This window comes from Myiozetetes cayanensis, unplaced genomic scaffold (genome assembly GCF_022539395.1).
Source record: "Myiozetetes cayanensis isolate MyiCay16 unplaced genomic scaffold, myiCay2020 scf7, whole genome shotgun sequence".
In the NCBI taxonomy this organism is placed as follows: Eukaryota; Metazoa; Chordata; class Aves; order Passeriformes; family Tyrannidae; genus Myiozetetes; species Myiozetetes cayanensis.
The window spans coordinates 42,724,071-42,740,504 of NW_026087964.1; positions in this window are offsets into that span (position 1 = coordinate 42,724,071).

Consider the following 16,434-nt stretch of genomic DNA (forward strand, 5'->3'; position numbering starts at 1 on the left):
AAACTCAGGATATTCTAAGACTCTATGGTTCTAAGCAGTATCCTGGAGATCAGACAAGGCAAACCAAATACTTGCAACCAGTGCTGTGCCTCAATTCACCTCTCTATTCTTTTGAGTCCACCCTTTCCCTTGCCAGACACCCTTTGCCTTCTCTTTCAAGCAGGACTACCTTTTAAGATAACCATTGGCCAGGCCTACTTGTCACCCACCTCATCACAGAAGCCAGCCCTTCTCATTACTTCTGATATCCCTTGCTAGCTCCCATTCCAGCAGGACATTGTTTTTTCCAACTTTATCTCTGCATGCTCAGACGATGTTTGCATTCCTCACAGATTTCACTGAAGTAATACCAGTGTACTGGAAAGTACTGGGCTGTAAATACACCAAGCATCATGACATACCTGTAAATGAAAACTGGCAGCTTATTTCCCGTTACTTCTCCTTTTATAGCTGCTTCTCCTCCTTGCTCTCTAAACATTATTCCCCTTTCTGTCTCTTGTAAGATCTGGGCTCTGGCATCTTTTCTTAATCTGCCCCCAGTTCATCCTTTGGTATCTTCTGCCTTCCCGCGTGTGCTGTCCCAGACACTTCTGGCTGCCTCCATTTTCTGCCTCTTATTTTGCCCCCAGCTGAACAGAAGAGCAGGTGATTACAATTTCATTCAATCGGGAGGTGAAGGAGATGGGACACATGCACAGCAAGTTGAGAAAGGAGTGGCAGTAAGATTACAGCTATAGCTTAGAGCACAATACTTTGTAATGTGAACTTACAGTGGGTCTCTGGTCTAGGGCACATAATAGACATTTTGCCCAGAGTGTAATAGTTACCCAAAGACATTTACTTCAGGAAATACCAAGCCTGGTATAAACATTTAAACGTTAATAAAACCATTACAGATGCACTGATTGCATAGCTCCTTTAGACACTGAAGTCTTTAGGGAAGTGAACAGAAGTCACTACCAAGCCATTTACATAAAGATTTACTGAAAATTCACCCTTAGTGAGGTCAATACATTATCCATAGCCAAGAACTATTCACTGAACCATAACTGTCTCTATATCCAATCTCAGACACACATTGTCCTCTGCAGATCAAGGTATTTAAATAAGTTAAATCTAGAATTAGTATATTTTATATTCACAGTATCCAGACCCATTACACATTTCAATGTAACATTAAATTAAAAAATAACATATTTTTGGGAGCTTCTTGCCCTTGACAATAACAAGCAAGCTGTGTTTCAGTATGGCAAGTTAGTTTGTCATATTTCAAGTGACAAACATGACTCTACCCACAGAATAAAAAAATTTTAAGAAGCATTTACAAGGGAGGGAAGAGTCCAGGCAGGAGGAGATGCAAATCTAGTCCTCTGTGTTGCTAACTTACTAGTTGATCACTTACATATTTCATATTTCTGGACCAATTCAGATAAAATTATTCCAAACAAACATTTCAATACTAAATAAGCTTTTTCTCTGTTTTGAGGGAAGCATCAAATCCACAGTTGCTCCTGTCTGGACAAGTCCCCTACCAAAAGACAATTACACAGAAAACATGAGCACCTCAGAGCTACAGGGATTTTCACCAAGCATTATCCCCTGGCTAGCATAAGCATTCACACCAAAGATGAGTATTTACTAAAATGCTGTGCACGGTGTAGCAGCAAACACTTCTGTTCTCTGCTGCTTTGTTGCTGGTGGGTGTTGTCGATTACTTTCCTTCATACCAAGCTCTCCCCATTTTGTTTACAGCAAACTCCATCCCATTAATTCTTTTCACAACCACCACTCTAGGAACTGGGCATCTATGTGTTAGGTACCTGCTCTGAGGCCAAGCCAGCCCCTAATCCAGAAGGTGGGAACACATTCAGATCATGTCAGCATACATGGAAAAGAGACTGCTGCAGGTTACCTCCAAGAGAAACGATCAGGATTAGTTTATTTTTAGATTAGTAGCCTCCTTTTCAGTATTTGGGTATTACCACTCCACAAATCCTGCAGGGAGAAAAACATACTGAGTGGAAAAAATTGACATGAGAGCTATCCCAGCCATAAGATCTCATTTGGGCACTGTTGAACATAGAAGAAAATGCTCGTACTTCCTAAGCCACACTTATACATCAATATAGCTCTCTCCATTCTGCAACTGACATTTTTCCTAGGACTGATCTGAGACCTTACAGAAGCTTCTGAAACCAAAAAACCCTCAGTACTTCCAAATAAAAATACACAGCCAAATTCCTTAGTTTCTTTCTCTATCATCCCTATCTAAATCAGCCCTCAGTTCTCTGCTGGATGGAAAGCTTGAAAAAAAAGAAAAAAATCCTGGACACTCAAACAAAAGAACTGTTTTTACAAGGAGAAAAAGATGCATGAGGTCACTTAAACATGGTACTACATCATAACATACTGTATTGCATACTACTGTTCAGTTTTTGCTTAGGTCTGTTCTTTGTCTTGAGACAAAGGGAATCGGACTTTCTGTGGCATTAATAATGATTTGTTCTGGTCTTAAAATATACATAGGTATAAGTAGATAATTTGACAATCCAGGTGGTGAACTAGAGGTTTTTCTTTTGTCTTCTCCATTGACAACAAAGGTTTATATTCATGTATATACCTAGCTCCTTGCACAGCAGTCTCTGCTTTCACTGGGATCCCTTCTCTCCTGATAGTTATACCCATCTAGGTTATATCCGGGTTCCACAAGATTGATCTTAGTTTAATTGCATTCAGCTAGCAATTCAGTCATGTTTTCTCAGTCAAGTTTTATTCACAAAAACTTCAACCTCCATTCAATACAGAAGTCCACTGTTCTGATCGCTGTCATATTTCCTGGCTTCACATTAAGAAAGCGTGTGCTTGCTCACATGCTGTGCAGGGTTGGACTCTAAGTGGAGGCTTTAAAGCCATTTAGAAAACAGTGTCCTTGAATTGACTGAAGTAGTCCATTTCCAAAATCTCTATCCCAGGAGAAGTTCTTATTCAGCTCCCACTTTTCAACACATACCTCCCTTCTGAAGAGAGCTTTATCATTCCCTCCCCAGCTCCATGCAAGCTCTAGGGCAAGGGCAATATGCAGCAGAACAGATGCTGTGGCAGGAGTGTGTTTACATGAAGCTGCTGACAGCAGATGCCAGCTTGTAAAATCAGCCAATAAAAATACCAGCATCACTGTTTACAACTACTCTGAGCAAGACAGGCTGCCAGTAAACTGGAAGCACATTGCACTGGCACACCAGGTTAGAGTTACAGCATTTGGCAAAGCATCGTCATTTTTAGGCTACCACGAGTGGGATTCTCGTTCAAGTAGAAGAGAGTCAACCAAGAGCTGCCCAACAGTCCCAGTCCTTCTCAGTTTTGCATTCCAAAAGAATCCTATTTAATGCTGAAATGTAAACATAAAAGAACCAGAAACACTGTAAATAAGAAACCACACGTATCAGTAGCTACTGAAAGCTTGTTGTGTTACTTGGGTCAAACTAGAAATTGAGCAAAATGTACACAGCAAGGATGTTATAGAACACAAAACTGTTACTTGAACTTAAAACTCATACAGTACACTCTGTAACCACAAATTTAATAAAAGAAAATCCTGATTTTTGTATGAAATTGTTGTCTGCATCTTACTAATGTAGATCTGGAGATGCTCAGACTGATCCTTTCAGAAGGTTAAAATAGTACTAAATTTTTTCCCCAGTTGTCATTAATTCTTCTGAGCCATTTAAATTACCATTAAGACTACCATCTAAACAACAACAACAACAACAAAACAAATAAAAAACACAAACAAACAAACAAAAAACCACAACAAAACCAAAAACAGAACCCCAAAACTAAAACCTTTAAGAAAATGATTAAAATTATATTTTAAGCATAACACTGCCTACAGTCTACCGGATAAAGACAAGCTTTAAAATCTTTTTTTTTTTTTTTCTGTGTACTGATTTCCCTGCACTGGAAAATATCATCCTTCATTAAAATCTCAATTAATACCCTCTATAATACTCTTAACATGAAAACTAGAATTATAAAGGGAGACATTAAAGGAACTGATATGTTTCAGAGATTAAGTTTGAGAACCAGTTTTATCGTTTATTACTTTTATTTTAAGCAAACACTCAGTTCCCTAAAAAAGCCTGTCACTTTATGAATGGCTAATAAGCTACTAACGGCTTATATAAGCCTGTTGGAGATATAAGCAAGAAGTTAAAAAGTAGGTAAGTATAACAGCTGGAAGAATTAGGCACATTATAACCCGTAATTAAAAGTAGCCTCTTTTCCTCTATAATCAAAGGCTGATATCAGTTAATAACATAGCACACCTTTGGGATGCATTCATGAAACCACATTAGATGAACCATATTCCTGCAATGCCTTTTCCACAAGAAATAGTGAACAGCTTCAGTCTTCTACTTTATGGGTTAATATAAGATAAATAAAACAAGCAGAATAAAATCAAAATGCTGAAATCCTGTTGTCAACAAAATTCAAAGACTTGAATTTAAACCAACACTTTCCCTCAATATATTGAAAAAGCTAACAAACACAACCTACTCCAATGGTTAATAAAACAATAGTAACAAAACACCTACTCTACTGCTTTCTAGCAAGAAACAAGCAAGAGCCTCCATCACATACCCAAAGAAGAAGTAGGAGATGGCATCTTATTCTTGGTTTTAGGCAGCATGGAGACAATTACAAGAGGTCTCTGGTTGGTGGCAATGCTGTTACTAAGCCCTTTGGTTTCTTTTTTGTCAACTAAAAAATTGTGCTTTTTCCATAAGCAGCTGTTGTTCATGAGTAGCTTGAGGCTTCTCAGCTGTGCAGGTGAACTCTGTTACTAGAACATGTTTAAAACACCAAGTGGAGAATAAGGATCCTAAGTTTTGGGAGCTGAAGAAACTTTTTTCTTATTCTAGTAAGTAGAGGTTTTTTTTTCTCCTTTCAGTTGATTCCTGAGAAGTAGTGCTGTAGCTTTTTCTACACAAAACCCTTTTTACCCTATAGACATGGAATTTATTATGAGTAAAAGGTTTTTTTTCCCTGGGACAGTACAGATAGAGAGGGTGGTTTCTGGGACTCCCTGTAATAATTGCTGTTTCAGAAAATTAGTTAAAAATTTGTGTCTTCCGTGGGCAGTCTGATTGTTAACCTTAACCTGATTGTTATTTAAACTTTGCCTGCTAGATATAGGTGAAAGCTGTATGCCTGTTTAGTGCAGGCTGCTCCTATGCACAGCTGCTAATATATTGATCAGTGTTGGCTTCTCTGCTTAAGCATATGCAGAACTTCATGCTGAGGGTAATTTTTGAGATATGTTTGGTGCTGTTCCAGGTGCATTAAACTAAGCATATGTAAGAAACTATAGAAAAAGAGAGTTGGTTCTGAATTGAGTGCAGAAGAAATATGGTATGTTGATAATGCTTGATGTGGATTAACTTCATTGATGTGTATTTTTGCTCCTGTAAACTTCTAGAGCAGTGAATCAGACTGTTTATCATGTTGTGATATGACCTAGGGACTTCATTCGTGCTCTATTTTTGAATTGGTATTTTAGTGCAGAACTAAGGAGTCTTAAGACGGTCATACTTATGAGTCTGAAAGGGCTGTTTATATCTTTGAAGGTCTGCATATCAAATTTCACTTTCCTGGTTTTTATTATGTGTCAAACAGAGTCTGCCACCCAGACTTCATTTATGCTCTTTCCTAATCAAAATAGTGCAAATGGTTTCTCCCAGGTACAATTGCACAGAACTGAACGGCTTTCCTTTTGCTACTAGTGTGCTATTTTTGTAAGCCTGTTAAATAATGCTTAACCCTTTCACTTAATTTTAGTCTGTTTTTCATCTGTATGTATCAAGTTCTCCATCTAGATGTGCATAGAGGCATATAACTTATGAAGTTTCTAGTGATTGATTCCTTGCTCTTTTTATGTGGTGTGTGTGATAATGTACTTTCTTGCTAGGATTCCTAAGGACTTGTGCTGTGCTAACAATAGTTAGTAAGAGCCTTAAACTGTTTGTGAGTTATATACTCTTGGATGAAGAGGGTGAGTACTATACACATGGGAAGGATGGGGCCCATAGTTTCCCAGCAGGGGAAACTTTTTCTTGGCCAAATGCAGGGTTTATGAAGCTATTTGTCTCATCAGTGGTATAATAGGATGTATGTAGGTTGTACGACAGTAGATGGACTCTTTCTGCTTAACTGTACACACATTCATGTTAAATGAGAGTGAAGGGCACAGAAAGCAAGTACCACACACTTCTAAGGAGTTGTTGTCTCCTTAGCTGTTGAGTTCAGAAGTGAACTTAGAGCTCTCCAAATGGAAATTTCTCTGATGCTTGCAAAAACAAAGTATAGATCGACCTGAAAGATTTAAGTAGGCAATATATGGGAGCTACATCAAACTGCTCAAAAGTGATTTTTGTGTATCTGTGATTTTTGTGTCACAGTGTTATCTGTGTAATGTTCAGCATCTGAGGAAATTTTCACTTCACTAGAAATGCTTTGTTCATGCTAGAAAACTCAACCCCTTCACAGGTATAAGAAACTAAAGAAGCCTGGGGTTTTCTTTGGCTATTTCACTTTCTTTTGTGGTAATGCTTACATAATATTTCTTAAATTAGTTTCTGAAATAATTCTTTTTATAGAAGCTATTCTAATGAAAAAGTAATTGACTGACTAATGTTTCTTTAAAATACAGTTGTAATGGCCATTTTATTTTTTATGGTATCACCATTTTGTACTGGTCCTAGGGACTGTAATTTTTTTTTTCTTCCTCCTACTAGTGCTGTATCTGCTAGTATGAATGTGGTCTGTCAACAGGCAAATAATTAAAAAATAATAATTTAATTCCTGTATATGCTATTAAGGTCTAATTTGTATCTTTTTAATCGAAGTAAGAAATACTGATTTGGAAGTTAGCTTATTGTGTGTCATGGCACAGACCATGGAAATGCCTCATGGCTTACGAGTGTAAAGTCCAAGTCCTTCCACAAATGACCACTTCACTCAGTGTCTTCTTTTTAGACCTGAGCATATAAAAGGGTATGACAAAGGAGTATGATTTCCATCTCTGATGCCCAGTAAAAAAAAAAAAAAAAACATTCATCAGGTAAAATTTGCCAAGCAAACTTGCTGCATCTGCTTGGTATATGTGGATGGGAAATTACTTCCTTCAGCTGAAGTCCTGCCTTTCAGTTCTTCATCTGCTTATATTGCACTTAACTTCCTTCAAGGGACTGAAGCTGCACAGAGGCAACTAGGAGAGAGCAGGTAATTAAGCAGTAATATGATTGAGTTTGGTGTGTATGTCTACGTATGACAGGTGTTTTCAACTGCTTTGTGGAAGTTGGATGAGTATTTTGGTAGTATTGGCTTCCCTGCTTTATGGCTAAGAAGAACAGGAGCTGCTATCATGGTGCCTGTGATGTACAAGGTTCTTTACAAAAGAACTAGTTGCAAGTATTTCCTCCTGTCAAGTTTCTGATTTTTCTCCTGCTTCTATAGCACTTTGCAGTTTGGCTTCAGGGCAAAATATTCAACAACTTTCATGTCAGATAGTGAGAATGCTCATGGGTTTTCCCCAAACTATATACTCCAACCTGAGGGAAATTACAATGCTAGTGGTTAACTGTACAGTATATTTCTCTGTGAACTGAAGAGGTTAACCTTGGCTTAGAAAGCTTGCCTGAGATTAATTTCGGTTTGGCAAGTCACTGGACTGATGCTTCTACTCTAATTGGTCAATGGTTGACCTAAACACCTGTATGGTTTTCCAAAATGGAGGCTGACTGAAACTGCTTATGGTGAAATATGTGACTTATGTGAAATATGTGAAGTCAGGATATCTCCTTCCTGGAAAAATTAAATACACTTCCTTTCTGTCTGTAGGGAGCTCTAGTTATGGTGAGCTGAAAGGTTTTTTGAGTCTTACTCACAAAAGCAAACCTGGAGTACGTGTGCTGTGGTAGGCAGTTCAGGGGCATCCAGGATGTAGGAACTGGGTTTATAACTAAAGCAAATGACTGGCTTTTGGTTTAGCCCACAGGCTGTGTCAGAGATGGGAGGTGTCTTGGGTTTGTGTAGTGGAGGGGTCACAGGGGTGGATGGCTTTTGTGAGAAGTGGCTAGCAGCTTCCTCCATGTTTGATAGAGCCAACGCCAGATGGTTCCAAGATGGACCCACCACTGGCCAAGGCCAAATCCAAGGTGAAAGCTGCACCCCATGGAAGCTGGAAGCAGTTTGTGAAGAGCTGCAGCCCCTGGAACGACTCATATTGAAGTTCATGGAAGGCTGTCAGGAAGATGCTGTATTTTTGTCAACAGCTTTCTTGAATTTCATTGTATAAATGAGAGGCCAGAGATGGAGTGCTCTTACACAGTAGCTTCCCTGGTAGTTTGCAAGCAGGAATGAAATGAGGAGTAGCCAGAAACTTTAAAATAAAACTACTTAAATGAAATTCTGGATTACTGTTCAGTTCATTCAGACCTTGGTCATATAAGGTGAGGTAAGCTGCAAGGGTTACCTTGCACTTAGTTGGGAACTGTAGAAGGGATTTAAGCCTTGTATGCAAAATACTGCTTTGCAGGAGTACAAGATAAATGTAGTTAAAGTGTAGGCAAGCTGCCAGCAGCCTGCCATAGACTGGTGTGTAGCTGCAGGACACTCTTGTTATTAATAAAATAAAATCCTTTGTACACTTCTTCTTATTCAAGGTAGATGCTAATCCCTTGGTATCTTAAGGCAGTGAATCGTCTGGTCTTAGGTGCTGTACGTGGGTTAGACAAAAGCATCTTAAGCAACTTTATTGTTCACTATGCTCACCAAACCAGCAGTGTTGCTAGACTTTGATTTTACTCCAAGACAGCCAGCTTCTGAAGCAAATGAAAAACCTTGTGTTATATTAGTAGCAATCCTGTTCCTGATCTGAAACATATTGGAGGCATCTATAACATATGATATAATCAGAACAGATTGTAACCCTCGTGCCCCCTGATTTGAATTGGATTCTTGCAAAGTCCAGTTCTATCCATGGGCTTATAATTGTGTTCTTAGCAATCACGTATGCTAATTATCTATAATCATGCTGTGTAGAAGAAAATTGTATGCAATATGTAGCTCCACTTAAATGTACGGCTGTCCTAGTGAGTCGGTAGTGTTTCTTTTGGATGGTGGGCGGAGAGAAATCTTGCCCACTTTTCTCCTACTAGGTTTATTTCTCTTCTGAAAATGAAATGTAAGGTGTCTGTGTTTCATTGGAAAGCTATGGAACTGACAACTGAAGAAATACAGGAGGATGATGAGAAAGTTATATGCCTTGGGCATATGATAGCTTAATCTCTTTGTCCATAGTGAATAGGTCTGTCTTGCAGGAATTTATCTATGGAGGCCTGTGCCTTTAGTAGTATATATAGACAGGATAATTCATATTTGTTAATTAAATCAGTATGACAGTGTATTCAAAATAGGTTGGCATGGCACCTGCTGTGATCTGGGTGGTTTAACTCTGAAGTGGAATAATCATAGAATCATTAAGGTTGGGAAAAGCCTCTAAGATCAAGTCCAACTGTTAACCCAGTACTTCCAAGCCCACCACTAAACCTTGTCCCTAAGTGCCCCACCCACACTTATTTGACTACCTCCAGAGATGGTGATTTCACTGCTTCCCTGGGAACCCTATTCCAATGCCTGACCACCCTTTCCTTGAAGAGGAATATCCATAATATCCAAGCTAAACGTCCACTGGTGCAATTTGAGGCCATTTCCTCTTGTCCTGTTGTTCGTTACCTGATAGAAGAGACCAACACCAACCTTGCTACAGTCTTTCAGGTAGTTGTAGAGGGTGAGAAGGCCCACTCTGAGCCTCCTTTTCTCCAGACTAAACAATCTATGCTCCTTCAGCTGCTCCTCATAGGACTTATTCTCTAGACCCTTGACCAGCTCCATTGCCCTTCTCTGGACACACTCCAGAACCTCAATGTCCTTCTTGCCTAAAACTGAGCACAGGAGCCTAAAACTGAGCACAGGATTTGAGGTGCAGCCTCACCAGTTCCAAGTACTGGGGGACAAACACTGCCCTGGTCCTGCTGGCCACACAGTTCCTGATATAGTCCAGGATGCCATTGGCCTTCTTGGCCACCTGGGCACACTGCTGGCTCATGTTCAGTGGCTGTTGACCAGCACCCCCAGGTCCTTTTCCACTGGGCAGCTTTCCAGCCACTCTTCTCAAGCCTGTAGAGATACCACAACACTCCCTCAGTACCCTTGGGTAGATCCAATCTGACCCTATAGCCTTGTCTAAGTGGTGTAGCAAGTCGCTAACCTTTTTTCCCTGATTGTGGGTGTTTCATTCTCCTCCTCATCCCTGTATTTCATCTCAGGAGGCTGGGTACATGCAGAATAACTGTTCTTGTCATTAAAGACTGAGAGAAAGAAAGCATCAGGTGCCTCAGCCTTTTCCTCATCCTTTGTCACTATGTTTCCCCTTGCATTCAGTAAAGGATGGAAATTTTCCCTAGCCCACCTTTCTGTTGCTGATGTATTTATAACAAGGTTTTTGTTATCCTTTACAGCAGTAGCCAGATGAAGTTGGACTTCGGTCCTTTTGATTTTCTCCCAGCATAACCTCATAACATCCTTGTAGTGCTCCTGAGTTGCCTGCTTCTTCTTCCAAAGGTGATAATGCTAATCACAGGACAGCCAGGTTCTGATAAGTGTTTATATATGCAACTTACCTGAATTAATTTATCAGTCCGTCATGTGACTGGTAAAATAGTGACTTTTGACCAAGGTACACCACTGAAGGTTTTAGGGTTTTTTCTTGTATGCTATTAAAGCTTATGTTTGTTTCCATCTCACTTCTGGAAGCTGACATCTGAACTACTGTTAGCAAGATTGTTTCCTTCCCAAGACCTGGGGCTGAAGTGTGACTTTCAAAAGCTTTCACCTATGAAGTATGTATGCAAAAGCCTGGATTTTCCCAGTAGGATGAGCACTAGCAGATTTCATTATTTTCAGAAGCATTTTGGGAAACTCTACAGCTTTGGACCAAATTGCACAGGTCCTAAGACAGGGAAATAATTCTTTAAGCTTAAATCTAGTTTTGTATGGTAAGTTGTGATTCAAGGACTGCTTAAGGTCAGAAGCAAGAGTAGCAAAGTGATGTCTTGAGATGATCTTGTCCTTTGCAAACAGTGATGTGTTTTTGTCCTTTCCCCAAAGTCTCAGGAAAAAATTCTGCGTGTTAGGCTTGAGATGGCTCTATCTGGCACTAGGGACAGGAAAAAAGCTTCTTTTTGTAGAGCAAGATACCTCTTCTACATGACAAAACAATGGTGAAACTGCCAGCAACTGCAGGACCAAGCTCAAATTTTGTGTCTGATCTTGTGCAACCTGTTTTGCTGAGAATGCTACATGACTTTACTGGCTTAAGAAATTATATGGAATTCGTTGTGGGACAGCTAGAGGTTGATCACAGCTTGATGTTTTCTTCTATAGAATAGCTGGAAACTACCATGATTCCTTTTCTGACAATATAACTTTTATTTTAGAGTTGCCTTTTTCCTCATGAATAAATGTTACTTATCAGTCCCTCATGATGACTTATTTTGTATGTCATCTGGTTGGCAACATCAGAAGTTGGAAGTAAACTGTGCTAACTTTTCTTACTCATTCTTTTCAGCTAGTTAAGAAAACCTAAACACTTCAACAAAACTCTGAAAAAAACCCCAATCTTTTTAATTAGAAATTTGAGCCTTGAAGAAAGAAACAAGCCAAATAACTGGGAAATCATGTTCTGCTTTTTCAAGAAGATAGTAATTAAGGCTGCCCAGACATTTTCCTTTGGCTAATTTTTACATATGAAGTTTGACCAAATACCTAAATACAGGGTGATTTTTACTATGAATTCCCAAGTTGCATTAAGATATTTTGGGCTGTGGTCAAGGGAAGACAGCTCGACGGATTTTTGCTTCACAGGCATGGATACAGGTTCCTCATTTTCTGTATTCCTACTAGAGATCTGGATGTCTGACTCTCAGAAGTGCTGAGGTTGACGTCAGTGGGAGTTCTCTTAATCAGACTGTATTATAATATATGCACACACAAAGTGCTCACTTTTGGGAATGTATGCCCCTATTCCCAGTCTTTTGGAAGGAAACAAGATTGAGTCAATGGTATTTTGATGTGTGACTCTTGATCAGTCTGGAATTTGACTGCACCAGTTGGTCATCCAGTTCACGGCAGTGATGCTATTGTCTGTGGTATGTCTTGGTATCTCTGAAAGAGATGGGGTTTTGGCATGACTGAATGTTTCACAGAAACTGTGAGACAGCTTCTGGGAGAACAGGGGAAAGGTGACTTGATCTTTTCTTTCAATTCCAGGCCTGGAAAGGAAACGTTTCTCCTGTGGTCAGCCATTTGACTGTAAACTTGGCCCACACTAGGTTGCATGGTCAAGCTCTGCTGTGTCCTGGCCACCCCCTTTGCAGTATGATCAGTCTTGCCCTTGCTGGCAGGCAACTATTCTAACATCACTTGCTACTGCAGAGAGGCTCCTTGTGTTAGGTCTGGCCTATTTGACAATTTTGAACTAATGTCTGATTTAAAACTATTTTCAGCCTGTAATTACTACAATGGAAATAACAAAGAAATTGATTTCTTATATTCCTCACATTATATTACTCTGGATTCCTGTCTAAGTGCCAAGGGGTTAAATATGATTCATGTAATCTACTTTCCCACTAATCATTTATTCAATTACCTATTAGAACTCAGGCAAGAAAGACCAAAAAAGGAAAGGGGAGAGACCAACCTGGAGTATATATTCAATAAAATGCTACAAACAACAACCAATCATTAATTGTCTAATCAGCATTCTGTGATTCTTTTAGCCATGATCTCATTACTGTAATTAATTGCAAGAATCATTTTGTAAACAGAGTACAATAAAAGTATATGCAACATAACAGCACCCAAATTAAATCTAAATCCCAGAATGAATAACAGAGAAAGCTGGAAGATATTACTAAGAGAGGGCGTCATTAAAGGAGATCATATTTCAATGTCCAAATCTGGTGGGCTACTTGTGCTGCAGGAGTAAATCAATAGTGTTGCATTGAAAGGACTTGGCCAGATCCACTTTGGTGCAATTAATCACTACTCCATTAAAGCTCAGAGAGATGGGGTTGACTTCTTAGCTAGTAAAAATGGATCTTTTTTTGTAGTTACCAGGAGTGGTATGTGTTAACAAAGCTTCTTCACTCTGCTTGGTTTTTTTTGCACCTAAGATTGTTCCTTTTCTTAAAGGATTTAGGAAGGCTAGTCCCTTTTCTTTTAGTAGTGGAGATGTGCTTGAAGGATTTCACATAATGTTGAAAGTCCTCCCTTTGGCTAGGCTTCTGTTGTCCAAACTGAGCTCCTCAGGGTAGGGGGCAAGTATGCCTAATAGTAGCCTGTATGGAGGATCCCCCCTGTCTGTTGCTCGAAGCAGTGTTTGGTTTATCCGGACTGACTGGCTAAGGTCCAAATTTTGAGGAATTTTAAAACCTTGTCTTGCATTGTACTGTTCCTTGATAGCAAAGTGCTACATGCTTGCCTTGGTGTGGTACCATGCCAATGTGTGGGTCAGGATGTGCTTTAGAAGGTTTGCTGCGACATTGCAATGTATTTATTCCACTCCTAAACTCAGAGCATCCCTTAAACCCTCCCTCTAAGAAAATTCTACAGAGGAAATACAGGATGCCTTGTTAGTTCAGGTTTTAATGGTGAATACCCTGTGGCTTTCCCTTTGATTTGCTTCCATGAGCAGGTCATATCTTCTTAAGACTGCAAATTACTCCAGGTAAAACTGAGTGTTAACCAACTCTGTAGGTGAGGGGAACACCAAAAAGTGAAACTTTGGCTCGTGCCTGTTCTGCAGGGAAATGCAGCTGAGCCAGAGGACTGCATTTAATTGTGACCAAGAGAAGGTGTTTTAAGTCACTGACTAATTTTGTTTTTAAAGACTTAAATGTCCTTAAATTATTTTTTGCATTGGAAGGGTGATTCTGATGTTTTCTAGTGTTAGCTTCATGTTTAAATTCATTTTTCTTCAACAATGCACTACTTCTACATTTAACAAGTATATATAATGCTAGGGTTAAAATAAATGCCTTTTTTTTTTCTCTGTAAAAAATAGTACACAATCTATATGAATTAATAATTTCCAAAGTAATAAATATTATTACTTGTTCTAAGACACACTGGAATAATATTTTTCTGGTTTTAGACCATTAGCCAATTTTTACATATGCTCTGTTTGTCATGCTGGAGAGACGCCACAGGGGTCTGCGTTTTTTTTTCTAGTGCAGCTGTTGGATCAGTTGCATTGCTTGATTGATACATCATGTCAGTGAGCCCGGGGGAATATGCCCTCTCCTTTGGCTAGAGTAAGTGTGCCAGGACCTTCCACAGGATATAGCTATCACTCCACCTGTGCAGAGTCCTTGTGAAGGCTGGGCGAGGAAGGTGTTTGGTTTCTTGCGGTGGGATAGCTTTGGCATGTGCAGAGGTTTTTCATTCACTTGAGTTTTGGCAGACTGGGTGCTCAAGTCTTGCTTTGCGTACTGGGGCACTTGGGATTTGAAGGAGAAATAACGCTTTTCATGTAGAAGCATGTGCTTGTTTGGATTACATAGTGTGGAAAGCACTTGCAGTTATATTGACCTGTATTTGTTTGCTGTTTCTGTGCAGTGTCTGAAACGTGATTACTTTTTAAAGTTTAAGTGCTTAGGATGGTTTGGGAAAATGTTAGCTGTCGTGAAATGCAGGGTGTTTTGTACTGGTAATAGATATCACCTTCCAGGTAACAGTAATAGCTGTTTTTCCTCAATGAATTATGTGGTACTTTCCATTGGCTTTAATCCTGACCCTCAAAGAATAGATTTTACCATCTGCATGATAACCGAGTTTGGGAAATAAGCTTCTGAAGGAATAGTAGATGCATCGTCTGTCCGTGTGGGATTATTAAACTGAAACCGCTACACGGTATTTTGTCAGTTGTCTCCCATCTTCAATTTGAAACCCAGACAGCTCAGTTTCTCTATTTACAGCTTTGAATATACTTGAAAAACTAATAAACTGAAATGACAGATACAGAGGGATTACAGGATATCAAGCAGTATTTTCCAAATGGGGTAACAACTGCTATGAAAAAACATTCTGTTGTAATAATGGAAGTTATCTTTTTTACATCTTCTGCTTGCTGGTCTGGAATCAACAAAGAGATGAGAATTTTTCCTGCAGTTAAAATACCCAGCAAACCTGCTGTGGGGTGTTTGCCAGTGGCTGGCACTCTGAATAACTAGTGTAAATAAGGCCCTTAGCATTACACTTGGAAACGTCAGAGAAAACACTCTTTGTTGCATAGGCTGACGTCTTTTACCTCTCTGAAATCTCTCTTTTGCAGCATCTGTAGTGAAATTAGTGAGATGTGGTGATTCTTGAAGCACCTCACCAGGGTCTGGGACAGTGATGATGCCATTGGAATCATTGTCTGTGTTCCTTCAAGACATGGGTCCCTCTGAGGTGTGTGAAGAAATTTAAGAACAAAGTCAATAGTCCCTTCCAAAGCTTCTGTGGGATCTGGGAATACTAACTCACTGACTCATGAACCCTTGCTGAAATCAAGTGAATGCTGAGATCAGGGCCACCTGAGGTGAGTTGCTATGAGTCAGAAGATCTCAGTGCAAAAGGTGCTAGCAATAACCCTGTGGCAAATGTGTGAAAAGGAAGAACATATTAGGACTGAATTATATTTGGAGGAAGTACCCTAAATTTACACTAGAAAGTTTTCCTGTGTAGGATGCTTTAATTTTTGCTGGGTCATGCTATACTTGGAATCTTAAGACAAGAATACTTTTTTTTTCTTGTTTTATTTGATTTCAATCTAGAAAATCATTATTTGAAGTGAATCTTCAAGGATAACTGTAAATACTTGCTTAGCAACCTTGTATTAATGGCCTTTCTGACTAAAGGTGACCCTGAGTATATCTGTATTTTTCTTTCTCCGTTGTCTCTGGTTCTATGACTCAGCTATGGATGAAATTTAACACAGTTTATATAAAATTGCATAAGTGGATTGCAAGTACATTCCACAGTATAAAAAATAAATGAAATTTAACAATGGCAAGTGCTGGATTCTGTACCTGGGATGGGGCAACCCTGGATGTATGTACAGACTGGGGAAGGAGAGGCTAGAGAGGAGCCCTACAGACACCCATGTGTCCTGGTCAACAGACACTTAGTAATGATCTTAGGAAGATCACCATAAAGATTTTTGCTGAGCTTTGGCCCCGTGAATGAAGTTTAAATGAGAACTTACTCCTGTGATGAGTAACAGAGTTTTCAGCAGCACTGGCATACTTTCTCAGTTGTCTAGAAGTGTGG